At 34.9% G+C, this 15,039-nt stretch overlaps 15 non-coding genes across 15 annotated transcripts; all 15 read left to right on the top strand.

The window, feature by feature from the left end:
• Positions 1–144: 144 nt before the first annotated feature.
• On the top strand, positions 145–217 carry TRNAR-CCU (transfer RNA arginine (anticodon CCU)). The gene has a single exon. It is a non-coding gene; the product is annotated as a tRNA-Arg (tRNA).
• Positions 218–1,103: 886 nt separating this feature from the next.
• TRNAR-CCU (transfer RNA arginine (anticodon CCU)) lies at positions 1,104–1,176 on the top strand. The gene has a single exon. It is a non-coding gene; the product is annotated as a tRNA-Arg (tRNA).
• Positions 1,177–3,063: 1,887 nt separating this feature from the next.
• TRNAR-CCU (transfer RNA arginine (anticodon CCU)) lies at positions 3,064–3,136 on the top strand. Its single transcript has one exon. It is a non-coding gene; the product is annotated as a tRNA-Arg (tRNA).
• Positions 3,137–4,062: 926 nt separating this feature from the next.
• Positions 4,063–4,135, top strand: TRNAR-CCU (transfer RNA arginine (anticodon CCU)). The gene has a single exon. It is a non-coding gene; the product is annotated as a tRNA-Arg (tRNA).
• Positions 4,136–5,041: 906 nt separating this feature from the next.
• On the top strand, positions 5,042–5,114 carry TRNAR-CCU (transfer RNA arginine (anticodon CCU)). The gene has a single exon. It is a non-coding gene; the product is annotated as a tRNA-Arg (tRNA).
• A 914-nt stretch (positions 5,115–6,028) lies between these two features.
• Positions 6,029–6,101, top strand: TRNAR-CCU (transfer RNA arginine (anticodon CCU)). The gene has a single exon. It is a non-coding gene; the product is annotated as a tRNA-Arg (tRNA).
• An 870-nt stretch (positions 6,102–6,971) lies between these two features.
• Positions 6,972–7,044, top strand: TRNAR-CCU (transfer RNA arginine (anticodon CCU)). The gene has a single exon. It is a non-coding gene; the product is annotated as a tRNA-Arg (tRNA).
• An 862-nt stretch (positions 7,045–7,906) lies between these two features.
• TRNAR-CCU (transfer RNA arginine (anticodon CCU)) lies at positions 7,907–7,979 on the top strand. Its single transcript has one exon. It is a non-coding gene; the product is annotated as a tRNA-Arg (tRNA).
• Positions 7,980–8,873: 894 nt separating this feature from the next.
• Positions 8,874–8,946, top strand: TRNAR-CCU (transfer RNA arginine (anticodon CCU)). Its single transcript has one exon. It is a non-coding gene; the product is annotated as a tRNA-Arg (tRNA).
• An 858-nt stretch (positions 8,947–9,804) lies between these two features.
• On the top strand, positions 9,805–9,877 carry TRNAR-CCU (transfer RNA arginine (anticodon CCU)). Its single transcript has one exon. It is a non-coding gene; the product is annotated as a tRNA-Arg (tRNA).
• Positions 9,878–10,751: 874 nt separating this feature from the next.
• TRNAR-CCU (transfer RNA arginine (anticodon CCU)) lies at positions 10,752–10,824 on the top strand. The gene has a single exon. It is a non-coding gene; the product is annotated as a tRNA-Arg (tRNA).
• Positions 10,825–11,727: 903 nt separating this feature from the next.
• Positions 11,728–11,800, top strand: TRNAR-CCU (transfer RNA arginine (anticodon CCU)). The gene has a single exon. It is a non-coding gene; the product is annotated as a tRNA-Arg (tRNA).
• A 910-nt stretch (positions 11,801–12,710) lies between these two features.
• On the top strand, positions 12,711–12,783 carry TRNAR-CCU (transfer RNA arginine (anticodon CCU)). The gene has a single exon. It is a non-coding gene; the product is annotated as a tRNA-Arg (tRNA).
• Positions 12,784–13,685: 902 nt separating this feature from the next.
• Positions 13,686–13,758, top strand: TRNAR-CCU (transfer RNA arginine (anticodon CCU)). The gene has a single exon. It is a non-coding gene; the product is annotated as a tRNA-Arg (tRNA).
• An 867-nt stretch (positions 13,759–14,625) lies between these two features.
• On the top strand, positions 14,626–14,698 carry TRNAR-UCU (transfer RNA arginine (anticodon UCU)). The gene has a single exon. It is a non-coding gene; the product is annotated as a tRNA-Arg (tRNA).
• The last annotated feature ends 341 nt before the right edge of the window (positions 14,699–15,039 follow it).

Genomic DNA, 15,039 nt, shown 5'->3' with positions numbered 1-15,039 from the left:
TCCATACTGACAGCTCTGGATAGTACCAGCACATTTCTTGCTGGACTTGGTAATGCAAAGAACACAGTAAACAGGTTAACTTTTTCTCAAAAATAAATAATTGACTATTAAAAACATATCAGTCTTGAATGAGAAAGTCAGTAAGCCCCAGTGGCCTAATGGATAAGGCACTGGCCTCCTAAGCCAGGGATTGTGGGTTCAAGTCCCATCTGGGGTGGAACTCATTAAAGCAGCTGTGTCGTCACTAGAGTTGATATTTTATCCTTGCTTCAACTGTACAACAGTCTTGTAGTGTTTAGATTGCAAAAACATGACCACAGAAGCTAAAAATTACATTTATTATAACATTGTTGTGGTTTTTTTGTTTACTTTTCTATCACTGTGGAAAGCTTATTCAAGTGCCATCTGGCCTGCATGATCCTTTGTTGCTCATCATTCATCACCAAAAATGATTTTCTTTTTAAATTCTTATGACTGTACTGATTGTATTGAATAAAATCCACATCTAGCATAACTGTTTTATGCTGCAAAGTGCTCCAGTGGTGCAATTGGACAGCGCGTGGTACTTATAAGACAGTATCTGTTGAGCAATGTCAATGTTGTGAATTCAAGTCTCACCTGAAGCAGTTTTGTTTACAGTTTTTTTCCTTTTTCTTATGTCATTAGTCATTGATTATAATCTTCTACCTTAATATAAAATATGATATTACAAAGGATGGAAGAAAGAAAGAAAGAAAGAAAGAAAGAAAGAAAGAAAGAAAGAAAGAAAGAAAGAAAGAAAGAAAGAAAGAAAAAACACAAATATGATTGTAAATTTAAGTTGTCAGCACACATCTGCTTTGGTTCAAATGCACTGCATATCTTCCTTCAGTCAGCCAACAAAACAGCAATTGAAAAGATTAACACACTGTTGGTAAAGCAGTTGCATCAAATAGTTTTTTTGCAATAGAGCATGATAATCCATACTGACAGCTCTGGATAGTACCAGCACATTTCTTGCTGGACTTGGTAATGCAAAGAACACAGTAAACAGCTTCACTTTTTCTCAAAAATAAATAATTGACTATTAAAAACATATCAGTCTTGAATGAGAAAGTCAGTAAGCCCCAGTGGCCTAAAGGATAAGGCACTGGCCTCCTAAGCCAGGGATTGTGGGTTCAAGTCCCATCTGGGGAGGAACTCATTAAAGCAGCTGTGTCATCACTAGAGTTGATACTTTATCCTTGCTTCAACTGTACAACAGTCTTGTAGTGTTTAGATTGCAAAAACATGACCACAGAAGCTAAAAATGACATTTATTATAACATTGTTGTGGGTTTTTTGTTTACTTTTCTATCACTGTGAAAAGCTTATTCAAATGCCATCTGGCATGCATGATCCTTTGTTGCTCATCATTCATCACCAAAAATGATTTTCTTTTTAAATTCTTATGACTGTACTGATTGTATTGAATAAAATCCACATCTAGCATAACTGTTTTATGCTGCACGATGCTCCAGTGGTGCAATTGGACAGCGCGTTGTACTTATAATACAGTATCTGTTGAGCAATGTCAAGGTTGTGAATTCAAGTCTCACCTGAAGCAGTTTTGTTTACAGTTTTTTTCCTTTTTCTTATGTCATTAGTCATTGATTATAATCTTCTACCTTAATATTTAATATGATATTACAAAGGATGGAAGAAAGAAAGAAAGAGAAAAAGAAAGAAAGAAAGAAAGAAAGAAAGAAAGAAAGAAAGAAAGAAAGAAAGAAAGAAAGAAAGAAAGAAAGAAAGAAAGAAAGAAAGAAAAAACACAAATATGATTGTAAATTTAAGTTGTCAGCACACATCTGCTTTGGTTCAAATGCACTGCATATCTTCCTTCAGTCAGCCAACAAAACAGCAATTGAAAAGATTAACACACTGTTGGTAAAGCAGTTGCATCAAATAGTTTTTTTGCAATAGAGCATGATAATCCATACTGACAGCTCTGGATAGTACCAGCACATTTCTTGCTGGACTTGGTAATGCAAAGAACACAGTAAACAGCTTCACTTTTTCTCAAAAATAAATAATTGACTATTAAAAACATATCAGTCTTGAATGAGAAAGTCAGTAAGCCCCAGTGGCCTAATGGATAAGGCACTGGTCACCTAAACCAGGGATTGCGGGTTCAAGTCCCATCTGGGGTGGAACTCATTAAAGCAGCTGTGTCATCACTAGAGTTGATACTTTATCCTTGCTTCAACTGTACAACAGTCTTGTAGTGTTTAGATTGCAAAAACATGACCACAGAAGCTAAAAATGACATTTATTATAACATTGTTGTGGGTTTTTTGTTTACTTTTCTATCACTGTGAAAAGCTTATTCAAATGCCATCTGGCATGCATGATCCTTTGTTGCTCATCATTCATCACCAAAAATGATTTTCTTTTTAAATTCTTATGACTGTACTGATTGTATTGAATCAAATCCACATCTAGCATAACTGTTTTATGCTGCACAGTGCTCCAGTGGTGCAATTGGACAGCGCGTGGTACTTATAAGACAGTATCTGTTGAGCAATGTCAAGGTTGTGAATTCAAGTCTCACCTGAAGCAGTTTTGTTTACAGTTTTTTTCCTTTTTCTTATGTCATTAGTCATTGATTATAATCTTCTACCTTAATATTTAATATGATATTACAAAGGATGGAAGAAAGAAAGAAAGAAAGAAAGAAAGAAAGAAAGAAAGAAAGAAAGAAAGAAAGAAAGAAAGAAAGAAAGAAAGAAAAAACACAAATATGATTGTAAATTTAAGTTGTCAGCACACATCTGCTTTGGTTCAAATGCACTGCATATTTCTTTCTTCAGTCAGCCAACAAAACAGCAATTGAAAAGATTAACACACTGTTGGTAAAGCAGTTGCATCAAATAGTTTTTTTGCAATAGAGCATGATAATCCATACTGACAGCTCTGGATAGTACCAGCACATTTCTTGCTGGACTTGGTAATGCAAAGAACACAGTAAACAGGTTAACTTTTTCTCAAAAATAAATAATTGACTATTAAAAACATATCAGTCTTGAATGAGAAAGTCAGTAAGCCCCAGTGGCCTAATGGATAAGGCACTGGCCTCCTAAGCCAGGGATTGTGGGTTCAAGTCCCATCTGGGGTGGAACTCATTAAAGCAGCTGTGTCGTCACTAGAGTTGATATTTTATCCTTGCTTCAACTGTACAACAGTCTTGTAGTGTTTAGATTGCAAAAACATGACCACAGAAGCTAAAAATTACATTTATTATAACATTGTTGTGGTTTTTTTGTTTACTTTTCTATCACTGTGGAAAGCTTATTCAAGTGCCATCTGGCCTGCATGATCCTTTGTTGCTCATCATTCATCACCAAAAATGATTTTCTTTTTAAATTCTTATGACTGTACTGATTGTATTGAATAAAATCCACATCTAGCATAACTGTTTTATGCTGCAAAGTGCTCCAGTGGTGCAATTGGACAGCGCGTGGTACTTATAAGACAGTATCTGTTGAGCAATGTCAATGTTGTGAATTCAAGTCTCACCTGAAGCAGTTTTGTTTACAGTTTTTTTCCTTTTTCTTATGTCATTAGTCATTGATTATAATCTTCTACCTTAATATAAAATATGATATTACAAAGGATGGAAGAAAGAAAGAAAGAAAGAAAGAAAGAAAGAAAGAAAGAAAGAAAGAAAGAAAGAAAGAAAGAAAGAAAGAAAGAAAGAAAGAAAGAAAGAAAGAAAGAAAGAAAGAAAGAAAAAACACAAATATGATTGTAAATTTAAGTTGTCAGCACACATCTGCTTTGGTTCAAATGCACTGCATATCTTCCTTCAGTCAGCCAACAAAACAGCAATTGAAAAGATTAACACACTGTTGGTAAAGCAGTTGCATCAAATAGTTTTTTTGCAATAGAGCATGATAATCCATACTGACAGCTCTGGATAGTACCAGCACATTTCTTGCTGGACTTGGTAATGCAAAGAACACAGTAAACAGCTTCACTTTTTCTCAAAAATAAATAATTGACTATTAAAAACATATCAGTCTTGAATGAGAAAGTCAGTAAGCCCCAGTGGCCTAAAGGATAAGGCACTGGCCTCCTAAGCCAGGGATTGTGGGTTCAAGTCCCATCTGGGGAGGAACTCATTAAAGCAGCTGTGTCATCACTAGAGTTGATACTTTATCCTTGCTTCAACTGTACAACAGTCTTGTAGTGTTTAGATTGCAAAAACATGACCACAGAAGCTAAAAATGACATTTATTATAACATTGTTGTGGGTTTTTTGTTTACTTTTCTATCACTGTGAAAAGCTTATTCAAATGCCATCTGGCATGCATGATCCTTTGTTGCTCATCATTCATCACCAAAAATGATTTTCTTTTTAAATTCTTATGACTGTACTGATTGTATTGAATAAAATCCACATCTAGCATAACTGTTTTATGCTGCACGATGCTCCAGTGGTGCAATTGGACAGCGCGTTGTACTTATAATACAGTATCTGTTGAGCAATGTCAAGGTTGTGAATTCAAGTCTCACCTGAAGCAGTTTTGTTTACAGTTTTTTTCCTTTTTCTTATGTCATTAGTCATTGATTATAATCTTCTACCTTAATATTTAATATGATATTACAAAGGATGGAAGAAAGAAAGAAAGAGAAAAAGAAAGAAAGAAAGAAAGAAAGAAAGAAAGAAAGAAAGAAAGAAAGAAAGAAAGAAAGAAAGAAAGAAAGAAAAAACACAAATATGATTGTAAATTTAAGTTGTCAGCACACATCTGCTTTGGTTCAAATGCACTGCATATCTTCCTTCAGTCAGCCAACAAAACAGCAATTGAAAAGATTAACACACTGTTGGTAAAGCAGTTGCATCAAATAGTTTTTTTGCAATAGAGCATGATAATCCATACTGACAGCTCTGGATAGTACCAGCACATTTCTTGCTGGACTTGGTAATGCAAAGAACACAGTAAACAGCTTCACTTTTTCTCAAAAATAAATAATTGACTATTAAAAACATATCAGTCTTGAATGAGAAAGTCAGTAAGCCCCAGTGGCCTAATGGATAAGGCACTGGTCACCTAAACCAGGGATTGTGGGTTCAAGTCCCATCTGGGGTGGAACTCATTAAAGCAGCTGTGTCATCACTAGAGTTGATACTTTATCCTTGCTTCAACTGTACAACAGTCTTGTAGTGTTTAGATTGCAAAAACATGACCACAGAAGCTAAAAATGACATTTATTATAACATTGTTGTGGGTTTTTTGTTTACTTTTCTATCACTGTGAAAAGCTTATTCAAATGCCATCTGGCATGCATGATCCTTTGTTGCTCATCATTCATCACCAAAAATGATTTTCTTTTTAAATTCTTATGACTGTACTGATTGTATTGAATCAAATCCACATCTAGCATAACTGTTTTATGCTGCACAGTGCTCCAGTGGTGCAATTGGACAGCGCGTGGTACTTATAAGACAGTATCTGTTGAGCAATGTCAAGGTTGTGAATTCAAGTCTCACCTGAAGCAGTTTTGTTTACAGTTTTTTTCCTTTTTCTTATGTCATTAGTCATTGATTATAATCTTCTACCTTAATATTTAATATGATATTACAAAGGATGGAAGAAAGAAAGAAAGAAAGAAAGAAAGAAAGAAAGAAAGAAAGAAAGAAAGAAAGAAAGAAAGAAAGAAAGAAAGAAAGAAAGAAAGAAAGAAAGAAAGAAAAAACACAAATATGATTGTAAATTTAAGTTGTCAGCACACATCTGCTTTGGTTCAAATGCACTGCATATCTTCCTTCAGTCAGCCAACAAAACAGCAATTGAAAAGATTAACACACTGTTGGTAAAGCAGTTGCATCAAATAGTTTTTTTGCAATAGAGCATGATAATCCATACTGACAGCTCTGGATAGTACCAGCACATTTCTTGCTGGACTTGGTAATGCAAAGAACACAGTAAACAGCTTCACTTTTTCTCAAAAATAAATAATTGACTATTAAAAACATATCAGTCTTGAATGAGAAAGTCAGTAAGCCCCAGTGGCCTAATGGATAAGGCACTGGCCTCCTAAGCCAGGGATTGTGGGTTCAAGTCCCATCTGGGGTGGAACTCATTAAAGCAGCTGTGTCATCACTAGAGTTGATACTTTATCCTTGCTTCAACTGTACAACAGTCTTGTAGTGTTTAGATTGCAAAAACATGACCACAGAAGCTAAAAATGACATTTATTATAACATTGTTGTGGGTTTTTTGTTTACTTTTCTATCACTGTGAAAAGCTTATTCAAATGCCATCTGGCATGCATGATCCTTTGTTGCTCATCATTCATCACCAAAAATGATTTTCTTTTTAAATTCTTATGACTGTACTGATTGTATTGAATAAAATCCACATCTAGCATAACTGTTTTATGCTGCACAGTGCTCCAGTGGTGCAATTGGACAGCGCGTGGTACTTATAAGACAGTATCTGTTGAGCAATGTCAAGGTTGTGAATTCAAGTCTCACCTGAAGCAGTTTTGTTTACAGTTTTTTTCCTTTTTCTTATGTCATTAGTCATTGATTATAATCTTCTACCTTAATATTTAATATGATATTACAAAGGATGGAAGAAAGAAAGAAAGAAAGAAAGAAAGAAAGAAAGAAAGAAAGAAAGAAAGAAAGAAAAAACACAAATATGATTGTAAGTTTAAGTTGTCAGCACACATCTGCTTTGGTTCAAATGCACTGCATATCTTCCTTCAGTCAGCCAACAAAACAGCAATTGAAAAGATTAACACACTGTTGGTAAAGCAGTTGCATCAAATAGTTTTTTTGCAATAGAGCATGATAATCCATACTGACAGCTCTGGATAGTACCAGCACATTTCTTGCTGGACTTGGTAATGCAAAGAACACAGTAAACAGGTTAACTCTTTCTCAAAAATAAATAATTGACTATTAAAAACATATCAGTCTTGAATGAGAAAGTCAGTAAGCCCCAGTGGCCTAATGGATAAGGCACTGGCCTCCTAAGCCAGGGATTGTGGGTTCAAGTCCCATCTGGGGTGGAACTCATTAAAGCAGCTGTGTCGTCACTAGAGTTGATATTTTATCCTTGCTTCAACTGTACAACAGTCTTGTAGTGTTTAGATTGCAAAAACATGACCACAGAAGCTAAAAATTACATTTATTATAACATTGTTGTGGTTTTTTTGTTTACTTTTCTATCACTGTGGAAAGCTTATTCAAGTGCCATCTGGCCTGCATGATCCTTTGTTGCTCATCATTCATCACCAAAAATGATTTTCTTTTTAAATTCTTATGACTGTACTGATTGTATTGAATCAAATCCACATCTAGCATAACTGTTTTATGCTGCACAGTGCTCCAGTGGTGCAATTGGACAGCGCGTGGTACTTATAAGACAGTATCTGTTGAGCAATGTCAAGGTTGTGAATTCAAGTCTCACCTGAAGCAGTTTTGTTTACAGTTTTTTTTCTTTTTCTTATGTCATTAGTCATTGATTATAATCTTCTACCTTAATATTTAATATGATATTACAAAGGATGGAAGAAAGAAAGAAAGAAAGAAAGAAAGAAAGAAAGAAAGAAAGAAAGAAAAAACACAAATATGATTGTAAATTTAAGTTGTCAGCACACATCTGCTTTGGTTCAAATGCACTGCATATCTTCCTTCAGTCAGCCAACAAAACAGCAATTGAAAAGATTAACAAACTGTTGGTAAAGCAGTTGCATCAAATAGTTTTTTTGCAATAGAGCATGATAATCCATACTGACAGCTCTGGATAGTACCAGCACATTTCTTGCTGGACTTGGTAATGCAAAGAACACAGTAAACAGCTTCACTTTTTCTCAAAAATAAATAATTGACTATTAAAAACATATCAGTCTTGAATGAGAAAGTCAGTAAGCCCCAGTGGCCTAATGGATAAGGCACTGGCCTCCTAAGCCAGGGATTGTGGGTTCAAGTCCCATCTGGGGTGGAACTCATTAAAGCAGCTGTGTCATCACTAGAGTTGATACTTTATCCTTGCTTCAACTGTACAACAGTCTTGTAGTGTTTAGATTGCAAAAACATGACCACAGAAGCTAAAAATGACATTTATTATAACATTGTTGTGGGTTTTTTGTTTACTTTTCTATCACTGTGAAAAGCTTATTCAAATGCCATCTGGCATGCATGATCCTTTGTTGCTCATCATTCATCACCAAAAATGATTTTCTTTTTAAATTCTTATGACTGTACTGATTGTATTGAATAAAATCCACATCTAGCATAACTGTTTTATGCTGCACAGTGCTCCAGTGGTGCAATTGGACAGCGCGTGGTACTTATAAGACAGTATCTGTTGAGCAATGTCAAGGTTGTGAATTCAAGTCTCACCTGAAGCAGTTTTGTTTACAGTTTTTTTCCTTTTTCTTATGTCATTAGTCATTGATTATAATCTTCTACCTTAATATTTAATATGATATTACAAAGGATGGAAGAAAGAAAGAAAGAAAGAAAGAAAGAAAGAAAGAAAGAAAGAAAGAAAGAAAGAAAGAAAGAAAGAAAGAAAGAAAGAAAAAACACAAATATGATTGTAAATTTAAGTTGTCAGCACACATCTGCTTTGGTTCAAATGCACTGCATATCTTCCTTCAGTCAGCCAACAAAACAGCAATTGAAAAGATTAACACACTGTTGGTAAAGCAGTTGCATCAAATAGTTTTTTTGCAATAGAGCATGATAATCCATACTGACAGCTCTGGATAGTACCAGCACATTTCTTGCTGGACTTGGTAATGCAAAGAACACAGTAAACAGGTTAACTCTTTCTCAAAAATAAATAATTGACTATTAAAAACATATCAGTCTTGAATGAGAAAGTCAGTAAGCCCCAGTGGCCTAATGGATAAGGCACTGGCCTCCTAAGCCAGGGATTGTGGGTTCAAGTCCCATCTGGGGTGGAACTCATTAAAGCAGCTGTGTTGTCACTAGAGTTGATATTTTATCCTTGCTTCAACTGTACAACAGTCTTGTAGTGTTTAGATTGCAAAAACATGACCACAGAAGCTAAAAATTACATTTCTTATAACATTGTTGTGGTTTTTTTGTTTACTTTTCTATCACTGTGGAAAGCTTATTCAAGTGCCATCTGGCCTGCATGATCCTTTGTTGCTCATCATTCATCACCAAAAATGATTTTCTTTTTAAATTCTTATGACTGTACTGATTGTATTGAATCAAATCCACATCTAGCATAACTGTTTTATGCTGCACAGTGCTCCAGTGGTGCAATTGGACAGCGCGTGGTACTTATAAGACAGTATCTGTTGAGCAATGTCAAGGTTGTGAATTCAAGTCTCACCTGAAGCAGTTTTGTTTACAGTTTTTTTTCTTTTTCTTATGTCATTAGTCATTGATTATAATCTTCTACCTTAATATTTAATATGATATTACAAAGGATGGAAGAAAGAAAGAAAGAAAGAAAGAAAGAAAGAAAGAAAGAAAGAAAAAACACAAATATGATTGTAAATTTAAGTTGTCAGCACACATCTGCTTTGGTTCAAATGCACTGCATATCTTCCTTCAGTCAGCCAACAAAACAGCAATTGAAAAGATTAACACACTGTTGGTAAAGCAGTTGCATCAAATAGTTTTTTTGCAATAGAGCATGATAATCCATACTGACAGCTCTGGATAGTACCAGCACATTTCTTGCTGGACTTGGTAATGCAAAGAACACAGTAAACAGCTTCACTTTTTCTCAAAAACAAATAATTGACTATTAAAAACATATCAGTCTTGAATGAGAAAGTCAGTAAGCCCCAGTGGCCTAATGGATAAGGCACTGGCCTCCTAAGCCAGGGATTGTGGGTTCAAGTCCCATCTGGGGTGGAACTCATTAAAGCAGCTGTGTCATCACTAGAGTTGATACTTTATCCTTGCTTCAACTGTACAACAGTCTTGTAGTGTTTAGATTGCAAAAGCATGACCACAGAAGCTAAAAATGACATTTATTATAACATTGTTGTGGGTTTTTTGTTTACTTTTCTATCACTGTGAAAAGCTTATTCAAATGCCATCTGGCATGCATGATTCTTTGTTGCTCATCATTCATCACCAAAAATGATTTTCTTTTTAAATTCTTATGACTGTACTGATTGTATTGAATAAAATCCACATCTAGCATAACTGTTTTATGCTGCACAGTGCTCCAGTGGTGCAATTGGACAGCGCGTGGTACTTATAAGACAGTATCTGTTGAGCAATGTCAAGGTTGTGAATTCAAGTCTCACCTGAAGCAGTTTTGTTTACAGTTTTTTTCCTTTTTCTTATGTCATTAGTCATTGATTATAATCTTCTACCTTAATATTTAATATGATATTACAAAGGATGGAAGAAAGAAAGAAAGAAAGAAAGAAAGAAAGAAAGAAAGAAAGAAAGAAAGAAAGAAAGAAAAAACACAAATATGATTGTAAATTTAAGTTGTCAGCACACATCTGCTTTGGTTCAAATGCACTGCATATCTTCCTTCAGTCAGCCAACAAAACAGCAATTGAAAAGATTAACACACTGTTGGTAAAGCAGTTGCATCAAATAGTTTTTTTGCAATAGAGCATGATAATCCATACTGACAGCTCTGGATAGTACCAGCACATTTCTTGCTGGACTTGGTAATGCAAAGAACACAGTAAACAGGTTAACTTTTTCTCAAAAATAAATAATTGACTATTAAAAACATATCAGTCTTGAATGAGAAAATCAGTAAGCCCCAGTGGCCTAATGGATAAGGCACTGGCCTCCTAAGCCAGGGATTGTGGGTTCAAGTCCCATCTGGGGTGGAACTCATTAAAGCAGCTGTGTCGTCACTAGAGTTGATATTTTATCCTTGCTTCAACTGTACAACAGTCTTGTAGTGTTTAGATTGCAAAAACATGACCACAGAAGCTAAAAATGACATTTATTATAACATTGTTGTGGTTTTTTTGTTTACTTTTCTATCACTGTGGAAAGCTTATTCAAGTGCCATCTGGCATGCATGATCCTTTGTTGCTCATCATTCATCACCAAAAATGATTTTCTTTTTAAATTCTTATGACTATACTGATTGTATTGAATAAAATCCTCATCTAGCATAACTGTTTTATGCTGCAAAGTGCTCCAGTGGTGCAATTGGACAGCGCGTGGTACTTATAAGACAGTATCTGTTGAGCAATGTCAATGTTGTGAATTCAAGTCTCACCTGAAGCAGTTTTGTTTACAGTTTTTTTTCCTTTTTCTTATGTCATTAGTCATTGATTATAATCTTCTACCTTAATATTAAATATGATATTACAAAGGATGGAAGAAAGAAAGAAAGAAAGAAAGAAAGAAAGAAAGAAAGAAAGAAAGAATGAAAGAAAGAAGGAAAGAAAGAAAGAAAGAAAGAAAGAAAAAACACAAATATGATTGTAAATTTAAGTTGTCAGCACACATCTGCTTTGGTTCAAATGCACTGCATATCTTCCTTCATTCAGCCAACAAAACAGCAATTGACAAGATTAACACACTGTTGGTAAAGCAGTTGCATCAAATAGTTTTTTTGCAATAGAGCATGATAATCCATACTGACAGCTCTGGATAGTACCAGCACATTTCTTGCTGGACTTGGTAATGCAAAGAACACAGTAAACAGCTTCACTTTTTCTCAAAAATAAATAATTGACTATTAAAAACCTATCAGTCTTGATTGAGAAAATCAGTAAGCCCCAGTGGCCTAATGGATAAGGCACTGGCCTCCTAAGCCAGGGATTGTGGGTTCAAGTCCCATCTGGGGTGGAACTCATTAAAGCAGCTGTGTCGTCACTAGAGTTGATACTTTATACTTGCTTCAACTGTACAACAGTCTTGTAGTGTTTAGATTGCAAAAACATGACCACAGAAGCTAAAAATGACATTTATTATAACATTGTTGTGGGTTTTTTGTTTACTTTTCTATCACTGTGAAAAGCTTATTCAAGTGCCATCTGGCATGCATGATCCTTTGTTGCTCATCATTCATCACCAAAAATGATTTTCTTTTTAAATTCTTATGACTGTACTGATTGTATTAAATAAAATCCACATCTAGCATAACTGTTTTATGCTGCACAGTGCTCCAGTGGTGCAATTGGACAGCGTGTGGTACTTATAATACAGTATCTGTTGAGCAATGTCAAGGTTGTGAATTCAAGTCTCACCTGAAGCAGTTTTGTTTACAGTTTTTTTCCTTTTTCTTATGTCATTAGTCATTGATTATAATCTTCTACCTTAATATTTAATATGATATTACAAAGGATGGAAGAAAGAAAGAAAGAGAGAAAGAAAGAAAGAAAGAAAGAAAGAAAGAAAGAAAGAAAGAAAGAAAGAAAGAAAGAAAGAAAGAAAGAAAGAAAGAAAAAACACAAACATGATTGTGAATTTAAGTTGTCAGCACACATCTGCTTTGGTTCAAATGCACTGCATATCTTCCTTCAGTCAGCCAACAAAACAGCAATTGACAAGATTAACACACTGTTGGTAAAGCAGTTGCATCAAATAGTTTTTTTGCAATAGAGCATGATAATCCATACTGACAGCTCTGGATAGTACCAGCACATTTCTTGCTGGACTTGGTAATGCAAAGAACACAGTAAACAGCTTCACTTTTTCTCAAAAATAAATAATTGACTATTAAAAACCTATCAGTCTTGATTGAGAAAGTCAGTAAGCCCCAGTGGCCTAATGGATAAGGCACTGGCCTCCTAAGCCAGGGATTGTGGGTTCAAGTCCCATCTGGGGTGGAACTCATTAAAGCAGCTGTGTCGTCACTAGAGTTGATACTTTATCCTTGCTTCAACTGTACAACAGTCTTGTAGTGTTTAGATTGCAAAAACATGACCACAGAAGCTAAAAATGACATTTATTATAACATTGTTGTGGGTTTTTTGTTTACTTTTCTATCACTGTGAAAAGCTTATTCAAGTGCCATCTGGCATGCATGATCCTTTGTTGCTCATCATTCATCACCAAAAATGATTTTCTTTTTAAATTCTTATGACTGTACTGATTGTATTGAATAAAATCCACATCTAGCATAACTGTTTTATGCTGCACAGTGCTCCAGTGGTGCAATTGGACAGCGTGTGGTACTTATAATACAGTATCTGTTGAGCAATGTCAAGGTTGTGAATTCAAGTCTCACCTGAAGCAGTTTTGTTTACAGTTTTTTTCCTTTTTCTTATGTCATTAGTCATTGATTATAATCTTCTACCTTAATATTTAATATGATATTACAAAGGATGGAAGAAAGAAAGAAAGAGAGAAAGAAAGAAAGAAAGAAAGAAAGAAAGAAAGAAAGAAAGAAAGAAAGAAAGAAAGAAAGAAAGAAAGAAAAAACACAAACATGATTGTGAATTTAAGTTGTCAGCACACATCTGCTTTGGTTCAAATGCACTGCATATCTTCCTTCATTCAGCCAACAAAACAGCAATTGACAAGATTAACACACTGTTGGTAAAGCAGTTGCATCAAATAGTTTTTTTGCAATAGAGCATGATAATCCATACTGACAGCTCTGGATAGTACCAGCACATTTCTTGCTGGACTTGGTAATGCAAAGAACACAGTAAACAGCTTCACTTTTTCTCAAAAATAAATAATTGACTATTAAAAACCTATCAGTCTTGAATGAGAAAGTCAGTAAGCCCCAGTGGCATAATGGATAAGGCACTGGCCTCCTAAGCCAGGGATTGTGGGTTCAAGTCCCATCTGGGGTGGAACTCATTAAAGCAGCTGTGTCGTCACTAGAGTTGATACTTTATCCTTGCTTCAACTGTACAACAGTCTTGTAGTGTTTAGATTGCTAAAAATGACATTAATTATAACACTGTTGTGGTTTTTTTGTTTACTTTTCTATCACTGTGAAAAGCTTATTCAAGTGCCATCTGGCATGCATGATCCTTTGTTGCTCATCATTCATCACCAAAAATGATTTTCTTTTTAAATTCTTATGACTGTACTGATTGTATTGAATAAAATCCACATCTAGCATAACTGTTTTATGCTGCACAGTGCTCCAGTGGTGCAATTGGACAGCGTGTGGTACTTATAAGACAGTATCTGTTGAGCAATGTCAAGGTTGTGAATTCAAGTCTCACCTGAAGCAGTTTTGTTTACAGTTTTTTTTCCTTTTTCTTATGTCATTAGTCATTGATTATAATCTTCTACCTTAATATTTAATATGATATTACAAAGGATGGAAGAAAGAAAGAAAGAAAGAAAGAAAGAAAGAAAGAAAGAAAGAAAGAAAGAAAGAAAGAAAGAAAGAAAGAAAAAACACAAATATGATTGTAAATTTAAGTTGTCAGCACACATCTGCTTTGGTTCAAATGCACTGCATATCTTCCTTCAGTCAGCCAACAAAACAGCAATTGAAAAGATTAACACACTGTTGGTAAAGCAGTTGCATCAAATAGTTTTTTTGCAATAGAGCATGATAATCCATACTGACAGCTCTGGATAGTACCAGCACATTTCTTGCTGGACTTGGTAATGCAAAGAACACAGTAAACAGCTTCACTTTTTCTCAAAAATAAATAATTGACTATTAAAAACCTATCAGTCTTGATTGAGAAAGTCAGTAAGCCCCAGTGGCCTAATGGATAAGGCACTGGCCTTCTAAGCCAGGGATTGTGGGTTCAAGTCCCATCTGGGGTGGAACTCATTAAAGCAGCTGTGTCGTCACTAGAGTTGATACTTTATACTTGCTTCAACTGTACAACAGTCTTGTAGTGTTTAGATTGCAAAAACATGACCACAGAAGCTAAAAATGACATTTATTATAACATTGTTGTGGGTTTTTTGTTTACTTTTCTATCACTGTGAAAAGCTTATTCAAGTGCCATCTGGCATGCATTATCCTTTGTTGCTCATCATTCATCACCAAAAATGATTTTCTTTTTAAATTCTTATGACTGTACTGATTGTATTAAATAAAATCCACATCTAGCATAACTGTTTTATGCTGCACAGTGCTCCAGTGGTGCAATTGGACAGCG

Source organism: Pseudophryne corroboree, unplaced genomic scaffold, assembly GCF_028390025.1.
Source record: "Pseudophryne corroboree isolate aPseCor3 unplaced genomic scaffold, aPseCor3.hap2 scaffold_129, whole genome shotgun sequence".
Taxonomy (NCBI): Eukaryota; Metazoa; Chordata; class Amphibia; order Anura; family Myobatrachidae; genus Pseudophryne; species Pseudophryne corroboree.
The sequence above is the reverse complement of the archived record's forward strand: the minus strand, read 5'-3'. Positions and strand labels throughout refer to the sequence as shown.